The following is a 12,449-nucleotide window of genomic DNA, read 5'->3' as shown; positions in this document are numbered from 1 at the left end:
CAGGCGAGGGCCAGCTGTCCCCGGGCGGGGAGGACACTGGAGGGCGAGGCAGCTCTTCTCTGGAGCGGGTCCAGCCCTGCATTGTCTCTCTCTGTGGGGCTGCCAGGTCGGAACACCCAATTCCAGATATAGTCTGACCGCAGAGAGAGAGGCTTTTTCTCCTTGGCCTGAACACCCATTGTGTTCATTCATCCCAAAATGGCATTTACATTTTCAGCAGCCCACTTACAAGGGGAATTTACAGACACCCCTGGAGTTTTCATCATGAACTGTGGCCATATCAGAGTTTCACCATCCTGTAATTATGCAACTGACTTTTCTCTTTTAAATCCAGGTGGAGCTCAACAAAATATTAGCAAATCAAATCCAACAGCATATAGAAAGGACTATACAACCAAAGGGCATTTACCCCAGGTATGCAGCACAGATTCAACACTAGAAAATCAGTTAATTTTTATAATTATTTATTTATTTGGCTCTACTGGGTTTTAGTTGCAGAATGCCAGATCATTTTTTTTTTTTAAGTTGTGGCATGTGGGTTCTAGTTCCTTGACCAGGGATGGAACTGGGCTGCCTGCATTGGGAGCACAGAGTCTTAGACACTGTGCTAAGAAAATTAGCACAGGAAAGTTCCAAAAATCAATTAATGTTAATCTGTCATATCAACAGGCTGAAGAAAAATCCTATAGTCATATCAATGAATATAGAAAATGAATTTTACAAAATCCAACACCCATTCATGATAAAAGCTCTCAGCAAACTAGGAATAGTTCTCTATCTCAACCTGATAGAGAACATTTTCCTAAAAAATCCTATAGTGGACATGGTACTTAATGGTGAGAAACTGGAACTTTTCCCATTAAGATCAGGAACAAAGAAAGAATGTCACCTCTCTCCACTCCTTTTCAATATCATACTGAAGTTCTAGCTAATGCAATAAGACAAGAAAAGGAAACAAAAGTTACACTGATCAGGAAGGAAGAAATAAAATGGTCTTTGTTAACAGATGACATGATTGTCTTTGTACAAAACCCAAAAGAACTGACCAAAAACAAACAAACAAACCTCCTCTTGGAACTAATAATGATTATAGCAGAGTTTCAGGATGTAAGGTTAATATAAATTCAGGTGGTGTTGTTTAGTCACTAAGTCATGTCCAACACTTTTGTGACCCCATGGACTATAGGGCCACCAGGCTCATCTGTCCATGCGATTTCCCAGGCAAGAATACTGGAATGGGTTGCAATTTCCTTCTCCAGGGGATCTTCCCAACCCAGGGATTGAACCCATGTCTCCTGCATTGGCAGGAGGATTCTTTACCACTCAGCCACCTGGGAAGCCCAAATTCGGTTGGAGGATTTTCCATCTACCTCCACTTAAGTGCCTCTCATTCATTGCACCTCTTGACCTGCAATCTTTTGTAAAAACTTGATTCTCTCCACTCAGTTCAAGACCAATCCCTCACAGCTGAGTGCCTATGATCCTAATTGTCCCAAATTACTGGCCAAACAAAACTCATGACAGACATCCCCACCTCCTGCCACTTATATGCTTCTAGAACCTTCTCTCTTGGGACACCAAGCTTCCAGTGAGGGTCCTTCAAACCACCTAGCTGCACTGAATTGGCCTGAAACCCCCCAAGGAGCCTCAGCCATGCCCTGCCAGCTTGGTAACAGTTGCTGTGGGAAACCTCCGGAAGACTGAGAATGGATGAGACCTGCCCCTCACAGCCTTCCCGTTCACTCTAGGGCCCATTTCCCAGGATGCAGAGATGGTGGATGACTTGCTGGCCTTTCTCAGTCACCATCTCTCTTGCCAACCAAGCATGCCCTTCATCTCTAGTAAAGCCGCAGTCCAGGCTCAAGCTGTTTCTCTCTGGATTGAAGGCAAAATTACCCAGAGCTGCAGCCAATCCTCAAGCTTCACCTGCAGTGAGGGCTCAGACTCAGGACTTTCTGGGAGGCTGAAACAGATCAAACTTTCTCTGTCCTGGCCAAAGACAGCACCGGGCATCCTGGTGGCCTACTTCCCAAATTCCTTCATTTCTGCTGTGGCCCAGCACCAAGAATGCAAAATGGATCCCTTCCTCCAGTCCCCCTAGTTGTAAATCTCAAATCACAGCTTTTTCTCAGCCGGGGCAGGCTGGGGGTAAGGATGGGAAGGGGGTAGCTGTGTTGTTTCTCTGCCAGCACTTAGGGCCTCGGCCTTGGCAGGCCAGGGGCCTGGAGGAAGTCACTCCAGATGGTCCTCCCCTCTGGTCTGACACTCTCTGTGGAGGAAATCTGTTCCAAGAGGTCTTGGAGGGCAGCCTGGAGCCTAATGCAGAAACCTCTGGACACTCAGGAGCTATGAGAGTTCCAGAAACCCTCATGGTCACACCGTGGGGGGGTGGGGGGGTTACCCTGGACAAGGAAGGGGTGGGCTAACGCTGATGACACTTTCCAGTTGGGGCTCACTGGGTTGAAATAAGCCTCCCTTTTTCAGGCACCTGATTTAACCAGCCTGATGATTTGTCCTGCCTATGGGGAAAGAATGATCGTAGTGTGGCCACATTTATTAGATGTCACACGAGTGTATGTTCCTCGGTTCTTTGTCTCATCACAACAAAGATTTGGAGTGACGTTTCCACTTACTGTTTGCCTTGAGATGGGGTTCCCAGGAATGGGTTTTCCCTCCCAAGTGAAGTGAAAGTGAAAGTCGTTCAGTTGTGTCTGACTCTTTGTGACCCCATGGACTATAGTCTATGGAATTCTCCAGGCCAAATTCTGGAGAGGGTCGCCTTTCCCTTCTCCAGGGAACCTTCTCAACCCAGGGCTCCAGCATTGCAGGCGGGTTCTTTACCAGCTGAGCCCCAAGGAAAGCCCAAGAACACTGGAGTGGGTAGCCTATCCCTTCTCCAGCGGATCTTCCCGACCCGGTAATCAAACCAGGGTCTCCTGCATATGAGGGAAGCCCCCGCTTCTCCCGAGACTGAGCCTTAAATCAAAGGAATTGATCTTATCTCAGGGTGTAAATTCCAGGCCTCATCAGCATCAGCTTGGGGAAGATTCTATTAGGAGTGGGAGTGGGGCGGTCCCTCTGACCCCCAAACCTCAGTGCATTCACCTGTCATCCTGACATGTGTGGGCCTGAGAGGTGGAGGCCCAATAATTATTTTTTTTCTTTATATATATATATAAATGTATATTTCACTGAAGTAGAGTTGACTTAGTGTTTCAGATACCCAGCAAGGCGATTCAGTTATAATATACACCTATCATTTCCCAGATTATTTTCCATTATAGGTTTTTACAAGATATTGACTATAGTTCCCTGTGCTAGACAGTAAAGCTTTGTTGCTTGTTGTATATCTATTTTTTTTTAATTAGAAATCCAGCACTGAGAATTATTTCTTGATCGAGAGCAGTCATCCGTATGTTTATTTGGTGTTTAACGCATGCCAGGCACGGTTTCAAGTGCTTTGCATTCATCATCCCAGCTACTAAGTGGTGCAGCCAGGATTCGAATGTGGCTCTCGGAGGGGCCAAATCCACGTGCCTGCTACTACAAACACAGCCTCCCTCTGGCACTCCCAGTGGGGATGGTGCTCGGCCTGGCTGCCCTCCCCCAGCCCGGGGCACGCCCAGGTTGCAGTCCCATCCAGTTTCCCCCTGGGCTGGCCTGATCCTCACCTGTCTGTCCTCTTCAAAGGACAGACCAGAGTCCTCGGGCCAAGCCCCTGAAAGGCGTGGGCTGGGGTGGGCGTCTGGCAAACCCTGGCAGGCCCCAGGCTCAGGCTTCCCGGGGCCTCGAGTTGGGGGTTGGGAGTGGTGGGGATTAAGGGCCCCCACCTGTAGTTTGGTAAAGAGCCTTTGTCGAGGTCTGGTTTTTCATTTGCACCAATCAACTCTAAAATACCCTCCCAACTTCCTCAGCAGCCAGCCTGCTCCTACACAAACACACACCAAACACATACATACACACACACTCGTTCACTCACTCGTTGCTTCTATGAGTCATTTCCCAGCTGCTCCAAGCGGTGAGGAGGCTAATTAGTTCCACCCAGGCCTGGGGCTTCCTGCCCTCTGCTAGCTCTCTCAAAGGTGCCCCCAAGCATGGTGATAGGGGCTCCATGGATGGTCCCCCTCCAAATTGTGTGTGCACAGCCTTGTCTATACACATATCCAGAGCCACCTTGCCCATCCTCAGGCAGACTCACCCCTGCACACAGGGCTGCCTCCCCTCACCCTGCGGGCTCCCACTTAGGTCAGCCCCTGGATCTGCCGGCCTCTGTTCTCTCTGCCACGCACTCTCCCCACTCCCAGACTATGGCTGCCAGGCCTTTTTCCTGCCTTAGGTCTACCCAGAGGGTGAGAAGAGGATGGTTCGAAACTGATTCTGAGCCTGGAGAGTTCCAGGGCCAATCTGGCCCCGCTTCCCTCCATCAACCCCTAACCATCTGGGTAGCATGGGCTTTGACCCCTTTCACCCCACACTTGGGCTCTAGGTCCCTGCCGGGCTCAGGGAATTGGACAAGGAGCATTAGGAAGGGCGGCCCGCAGAACCTGAGCCTATAACCTAAACCCCCAAGCGGCGTCCCACCCCTTCAGCAGCATGGTTTTGCCACTCAGAGAATTTGGTTCAACCCCGGAAACTGCTCCAGGGATGTTTTCTCACCAGTGACCCTGTGGAAGATACTTCTCCCAAATTAGGCCAATCAAGAACTTAACAAGCCTCAAAAAAGATAAGAGTCACCTGCAGCTCTTACTGAACCCTGAGCCTGGGGGAGGCTGGGGTAGGGGGAAGCTCGGCTTTGTCCTTTACTCTCACAGAGCTTAAGGCAATCCCTGTAAACCACACACTCTCATAAGGGGAGCTCTGCTGTCAGTATAATAAAAGCATCTCTTGGTAGGAAAAAACCCACCTCCTCCCAGGTATGTAGGGTACCCAAAGCTGGACAGGGTCTAATGCTTCCTACCAGGCACCCCCAACTTGTAACTTCTCCCCTTCTGTGACTCCCAACCCCCCAACAAGGAGACATTTATTTCAGAGTCATAACCTGATAACAAGCGTAATAATGAATTCCTGGTTAACACTTACATACTTGCCAAGCACTATGCTGGGCATTTCACATGCAATGAGCTCATGTAATCCTGACATGATCCTATTGTTATTATTCCATTTGGCAGATGAGGAAACGGAGGCACAGAAAGGATAAGGAAGTTGCCAGGTGTTATTTAGGTAGTAAATTGGGGCTGGAAACTTGACCCCTGGGGCTCTCGGAAGAGACCCTGGCTCTGAACCACTAAGGTATATCATCACCCCAGTCAGTGTCTAAACTGGGCCATGACCTTCTAGCACCTATGGGGGTGGAGGAGGGGCTGGCACCTGGTTTCACAAACCAGTTCAAAAACAGAGTGGGGTCTGCTGACTCTTGTGGGTTTTGCACTGAACATTTCTGCTCAGCCTCCCAGCAGAGGGCAGGGGGCCTGTGGGGGGCCGGGGGCAGCCTGCCCTTTGAGCGGCACCACGGCTCCCCTGCCATCCCCACTGCCCAGTGGGCTCCTCGAGCCCCTCCCGCTCCTCTGGCTGTCCCGTGCCCTGCCGCCCCTCCCACCACACACACACAAGGGCTGTTGACTGAAAACTGTAGGGAATAAAAATAGCTGTGCTGACGAGGCAGAATGGGGGCCAGAGCACATGAAAGGCCTGGGGCTGGGGTGGCGGAGGCGGAGAGACCCTGGGATTCCCCAGCCCCACAAGCACCTTCCAGTGGAGCCGTGGGGAGTCCGGGCCTGTTCCTGCCCCTGCAGAGTTGGGGACCGCTAGGGATGCAACCGGGGACCCACTGCCCCCGGGGGTCTCGGGGGCGAGCTCTGCCCCAGGGAGTAGGGGCCGTGGCTACTGTGGACAGAGCCCTGGCCCCTCACAAGCCGTGTGCCCCAGGTAAGTGACAGGGCCCTCTGAACTTGAGCCTTCCCTCTAAGAGGACTCGAGGGACAGAGGTCTGCGTCATGTGGACTGGGGCTGCTGACGCTCCCTCCTCCTGCCCCCGCCTTCTCTCTACCTGCTCTCCAAGGCCCCTGGGCTCAGATCTTTCATGTCCCTTCTGTGCATCTCTCCTATCACCTGGAGAGAGTGAGCCTTCCCACTCTGGTCTGGAGGGTCCAATCCCTTCTCTCCTCTCTGCCTTGCCTCCCCTGGGAGCCTTCTCTAAACCCACCCCTTCCTGCCATCACCCACGCTTTTCTCTGATCTGGTGGACAGAGTTGCCCCCAAAGGCAGGGACTTTGTCAGGACCACCTCCAACATCTGACCAGGAGTTCAGTGCCTTCAGCATGAGCTTCAGGGCTCCCCGACCCTTGGGCCTGGGTGGGTCAGGGCAGGGAAGCCGGCTGGGCAGACTTTGACACTCAGGCCAGTCTAGAGCTGGAGGCGACCCTGAGTCCTGAGTCTCCACCCTAAGCAGGTCCCGATGCAAAAATGACAAGGAAGCCAGGCAGGGATGGGACCACCTAGGAAGGACCCTTAAGTACCTTCCCCAAACCCCTCCCATCCCCTGAGAGCCTCCAGGCATGAAGATGGGGTGGGCCTTGGGCTATGTCTGGGCCCCTGCATCATCCCACACAGGGAACGTAGCTCCAAATACCAGTGCAGTGGCTATAATCATCCACACCACTGGCCACGAGCAGGGCACTAGCTATGACCCTGGAAGAAGCGGGAGGCTTCTGAGAGAACCAGCCCTCTGACACCTGCCCCCAACCCCAGCTCTGCACACCTGGGTTCAGTCACTGCCACCCCAGACGAGTGACAACAACGCTCACCTCTGGTTCTGCCCCAACTTCTGTCAGCCTCCTCCCCTCACCAGACTAGACAGACATGGAAACTGGTCTCTAGCTGCCCTCCCCGAGCTGGCTCATCTTTAGGGGCCGAATTAAATGGCCTTCAAGCCTTCCCAGGTGGCTCAGCGGTAAAGTACCTGCCTGCAGTGCAGGAGATACAGGAGACGCAGGTTCGATCCCTGGGTTGGGGGAGCCCCTGGAGGAAGGCATCGCAACCTATTCTAGTATTCTTGCCTGGAGAATCCCATGGACAGAGGAACCTGGTGGGCTACAGTCCACGTGGTCGCAAAGAGTCGGACAAGACTGAGCGACAATTACATCATGTCAAGGCTCCCCTGGGCTCTAGTCTTCCTGGGCTCTGGGGCAGACGCCTGCAGTGGGCAGTATAAGTCAGAGGCGGACCTGTCCAGTCTCCACCTGGAAAGCCATCTCCCCACAGCGGGGTGTCACAAGCTCTCATCAGGACCTGGCCCCCTGCCCTGACCCCGTGCCCTGAGCAGGGTGAGGGGCATTGGGACACAGTACTTAATGGGGCGGAGTGGGAAGGGGCTCAGGCCCCCCTGCCCCTACCAGTACATTCTTGGAAGCCTCCCATCCGACCCCCATCCCCAGGCCTTCTAGATGCGGCATCTTCGATCTTTTGAACAAACTCCTCCAATACACACAAAACATCCCTCCCTTCCGCTCCATGAGCTTCCAAAAACACCTTCTCTGCTCAGACCATCAGGCCTTCTCCACCAGCCCCTGCCCATGCTCCCTCCTAGGGTCCTGGGTGCCCTGCTCTGCCAGCGAAGCAGGGTGGGGGACTGTGCTCTGCCCTGGCGCCGCACCCCTGCCCCTTCACCTCCAGCCCCCTCACTCCAGCCCGTCTCCTTCTGAGTCCCCCAGAGACGCTTCAGTGCGGCGGCCCCATGTGGGATGCCCCTCACTCTGGACTTTCTGGCTCCCTGTCCCCACACCCCCTTCACTAAGAGGAGCTGCTCCTCTGCCCACCTCCTCCTCGGTTTCTCCAGGAGAGGAGCCCAAGTGTGCCCCGGGCAGGGAGAGGCAGGGGCAGCGGGCAGAGCCCGGCCGGCCTCTCAGCCCGAGATGTGTCCTCTGCTGGCATCTCACAGATTCCTGCTCCAGCAGAGCAAAGGAGCCGCCGCCACCCCCCAGCCGGCCTCCCGCTCTCCTCCCCGCCGCCAGCCCTGCCTTCTGGGGCACTGCGATCAGGCAGAGCCAAGTCACTGCTCTGGGCCCTCCACCCTCCTCCGCTGAGAAACTCAGTCCCATCTCTGTCCCTTGGGTCACCCCGTCCGGAGCCGAGCCTTAGCCCCTGGGCCGTCTGTGATCAGGACAACGACCCTGGCTGAGGGCAGGGCTGGCCGGCCAGACAGGGGCACAGGCCGACGGGGCAGGGAGAGGCAAGCACAGGGATCCGGCTGGGGTCATGGCACAAGGAGCTGGGGCAGGGTGTCCGCGGAGCGGGGCCCGGTGTGGGCAGGAGGACAGTGGTGCCTGGAGCAAAGCAGTGACTTCCTCGGAGCCAGGCTGGGCTGGGGGCCAGGGCACTGGGCCCCTGGGGGTGGCCTGTCTTTGGGGTGCCTGGCCCGGCGGGGCTCAGGGCGGGGGCGCGGTACTCACTGTTGGACGGGAGCAGATGAGCTCGGAGCGGCGTGCCCACCTCGGGCTGGGGCTGGGACTCTGGGGGACTTGGCCGGGGGGCCGGCCGGCGGGGACAGCTGCTGCCGCTGATGTCACAGGGTCATGAGTGAAACCTGAGGACCCAGCCAATCTTCAGGTGGGAGCCTGGGCCGCGCTTGCCTCATGGGTGCCCGGGGCTTGGCTTGGGACTGCCTGGGCTGGGGGGCCGCTGACCCAGAGCGTGACACACTCAACACGTTCGTCCACTCTCTCACACACATGCACGCACAACACGCCCACTGTGTGGACATGCGTCTGAGCCCACAGGCTCATTCTTGTACAGGACTCTCCTTTCACACTCGTTCCCAGAAGTACTCCCAGGACACACTGGCTGGCACACTCTACACACTCACGGCTGCGTTCCCCCCTGCCCACTGTCACACTCATACATGCTCAGCTGGACATGTAAACTACAGCCTTCACACAGTCACACAAATGCTTCCACTGCGTGTCACACTTATTCAAATGCATACCTGCTACTCACATAGACACGCTCCCACACTCACAGCAGGTTTGTGCACAGATGTGTATTATTACACGCATGCAGCCACATGCACTCTCTGCCCAGATGAGCACAGATGTTGCATATCCCAGACACGACAGTTGTATCAAGTGTGTACACACACCGCTGTCATGCCCGTGCGATTGGCATTTCAGGCCTGTTATTTATATCCGGGTGTTTGTCTGTGCCCACGTAACATGCTTCCATTCACATGTACATAGGGCCACCTATATGTACCTATGGTCATTATATATTTTTTAAATATTGATTTTATTTATTTATTTGATTGCACAGGATCTCAGCTGTGGTGTGTGGGGTCTAGTTTCCTGACCAGGGATCGAACCTGGGCCCCGTGCTTTCCCCAGTGTGCGGAGTTTCTTGCCCCGGGACCACCAGGCACGTCTGTGGTGACTAGGATTTTATCAAGTGTGTGGCTGTCTATATGTCCACACCCACATCTCACACCCATGAGCTCCTCCCCCCAACACAGCTGTTTAGCTGGACCACACAGCAGTCCTGAGGGTCATTTCTCTACCAACACTCCCCCACCCCACTGACTAGACATCTGTCCCGCGGAAGCTGGGGAGGGGAAGGACGACGTTAGTTTAGCCCCCCTCCCCCACTTCCACTCTGGGGCTGTGGTGACCTCTAGTGGAGGTGTCTAGAAATGACCCATCTCTTGTTGCTCATTAGCTCCTGCCCCCGGGGCAAACAAGAGACTCTCTTGAGTGAATCCAAAGTAACTGTCCCCCAAAACGTCCCCCAGTCTCCCATACCCCTCACTGCCACTGACTTTTCTGGCAGCCAGAGCTCTAAGCTGAGCCCAGGCCAGAGTGACCTTTGCAAGGGGCATAGGGAAGCCCGGGCAGCTGTCACCCTCGGTCCTGGGAGCTGGCCCCATGGCGCCTCTCCTCCCAGAGGCTCTCTGTGGTTCCAGCTTCAGCACAGTCCAGCCCCTCCCTGGGGGCCAGGCCTGGCTGTGGTCTGAGAAGTTCCTGCTCTGCCCAGACTTCGAACATCTCCCAGTGAGTCATTCACACCCTCAGAGGCGTGTCTTTAGACCAAGGTGGAAGCCTTGGTGTTTTCGCTGCAAGGTTCTTTATCCTGCGTTGCTCACTGACCTGACAACCATTTTCCATGTGGTTGTATTGCTAATGTAGTCCAGCGTCTGCCGGCCCCGACTTCTTTGCTTCTTCTGGCATTCAGAGAAAACATGAGATTTTATCTCCCATCCTTCGCAAGTTGTCTCCCTGAAACGGCTCCTCGGGGCTTTCTCTTGCCACTTCCAGTCCTGATGCAGCTCCAGTTTGCTTTGCTGCTGGCCACCGTCTGGAATTCCTGGTCAGTGTTCCCTTGATAGCACATTGCTCCCTGTCCGTGGGCACTGGAGGGGAGGTGGTGGGAGGCAGCTGTCATTCCCAACTATGGCTCTGCCCTTTAGGCCTCTGCCTTGCCGCTGCCCAAAGCTCTATGGAGTCAGACTTTCTTTAATGAGGAACTGAAGTTACTGAAGGGAACTATAGTACATAAGGCGGCAGGGTTGTATGCAGTCGGTCGTATGGGTTGTGCGCATTCGGTCGTATGGTTTGTGCACTGCGCAATTCTGGGAACCAATCACATCTGTAGTCATTATAGATTAGTATATTTAAGATGATAGTTTTCTAGCAGATGGTGGCAAAATATCTCAAGGAAGGGGCTAATTTTTCTGATTTGCACAAGGTGCCATTTGGATTAGGGATGGGGCTCATGGGAAAACAAAAGCTGTGTGTTAAATACGACTTTTTTTCCACAGCCCAAGGGGAATGCATAGCTCTCTATTGATAACAATATTCTTCCTTTCTTTGGGGAACTGCTCTTTCCCTACTCCAAATATGTGATTCTGGCCGAGCTGCTGATTACAGGACAGCCACCTTGCCCTGGCCACAGAGATGGACATTGTCACCTAGGTCTGGCCAATCCTCTTGGCCACAGTGGCTGGTCCAAAAGCTGGATATGTGACTCAATAGGGTCACTCAAAGGTCCATATAGTCAAAGCTATGGTTTTTCCAGTAGTCATGTAGGGCTGTGTGAGTTGGACCATAAAGGCGGCTGAGCGCCAAAGAATTGATGCTTTTGAACTGTGGTGTTGAAGAAGACTCTTGACAGTCCCTTGGACTGCAAGGAGATCAAACCAGTCAATCCTAAAGGAAATCAACCCTGAATATTCACTGGAAGGACTGATGCTGAAGCTGAAGCTCCAATACTTGGGCCACTTGATGCGAAGAGCTGACTCCCTGGAAAAGACCCTGATGCTGAGAGAGGTTGAGGGCAGGAGGAGAAGGCGATGACAGAGAACGAGAGGTGGATGGCATCACCGACTCAATGGTGATGAGCAAGCTCTGGGAGAAGGTGAAGGACAGGGAAGCCTGGCATGCTGCAGTCCATGGACTTGCAAAGAGTCGGACACAGCTGACTGACTGAACAACAGCAAGAGCCAGTCAGAGTCCTTCCTGGAGATGTATATGTATCAGTACAAAAGAAAGATCTCTCTCTGTGGGATTCTCTACGTTTGTCTAGAGTAACTAATGCACATCTGAAGGTGCCTAGGGTATGTCTGTCAGAAGTGAAAGAGTCTATGTATAGGAAGGGAGGACATCATACAGACAGGGGGGGACAGAGAGGGTGGATTAGAGGAACCTGAAGACACCTGAGTCAGTTACACTATGAACCAGCTCCATCACTGTCCTTCTGTATCACACGAGCCCCAAAATGTTCCTTTTATTTAAACTGATTTAGGTTGAATTTCAGTTACCCACAAGCCAAAGAATTCTGCACACTAGAATCCTCTTTCAGAAAATCTCAACCTGACCCACAGAAACTGGCCCCGGCAAATCCTGTCCCATCTCCCACCCCCTTGGCCTGAGCAGTCAATTTCTTCCCTGAATCATTCAGTCAAGGGTGACTCCCTGGGAGTGTGGCAAGTGCTCCCCCATGGTTGGGGGCACCCAAATTCCAGGGAGCCCAGAAGGGGAGGCTTCTGGACTCCATATCATAGCTCTGTTCTGGTGGGGTGAGACCTTGAAACTGTGACCCCAGCACACAGCATCCCAATCCCACTGGTGTGATCTATGTGTGCGTGTTAAGTTGCTTCAGTCGTGTCCGACTCTGCAACCCCGTGGACTGTAGCCCTCCAGGCTCCTCTGTCCGTGGGGATTCTCCAGGCAAGAATACTGGAGTGGGTTGCTGTGCCCTCCTCCAGGGGCTCTTCCCAACCCAGGGATCAAACCCGTGTCTCGTATGTCTCCTGAATTGGCAGGTGGGCTCTTTACCAATAGCACCACTGGGGAAGCCTGATCTACATGTTTATAAGTCTCCAAAGTACCACCAGGGGCCTTTTGGATAACCTCCCCCCTCCCCACCCACCACACACACACACACACACACACACACACACACACACA

At 53.7% G+C, this 12,449-nt stretch overlaps 1 protein-coding gene across 1 annotated transcript in view; it reads right to left on the bottom strand.

Moving 5' to 3' along the window:
* SCN4A (sodium voltage-gated channel alpha subunit 4) overlaps positions 1-8,525 on the bottom strand; it is a 53,073-nt gene extending 44,548 nt beyond the window's left edge. Inside the window, exon 1 of the mRNA XM_040244980.1 lies at positions 8,448-8,525. The gene's annotated coding sequence lies outside the window, so the exon portion shown is untranslated. The remainder of the gene's footprint in view (positions 1-8,447) is intronic.
* Positions 8,526-12,449: the final 3,924 nt, after the last annotated feature.

The sequence above is a fragment of the Oryx dammah genome, unplaced genomic scaffold, assembly GCF_014754425.2.
Source record: "Oryx dammah isolate SB20612 unplaced genomic scaffold, SCBI_Odam_1.1 HiC_scaffold_8, whole genome shotgun sequence".
NCBI lineage: Eukaryota > Metazoa > Chordata > Mammalia > Artiodactyla > Bovidae > Oryx > Oryx dammah.
Note: the sequence above shows the minus strand (reverse complement) of the source record. Positions and strands in the feature narration are given on the sequence as shown.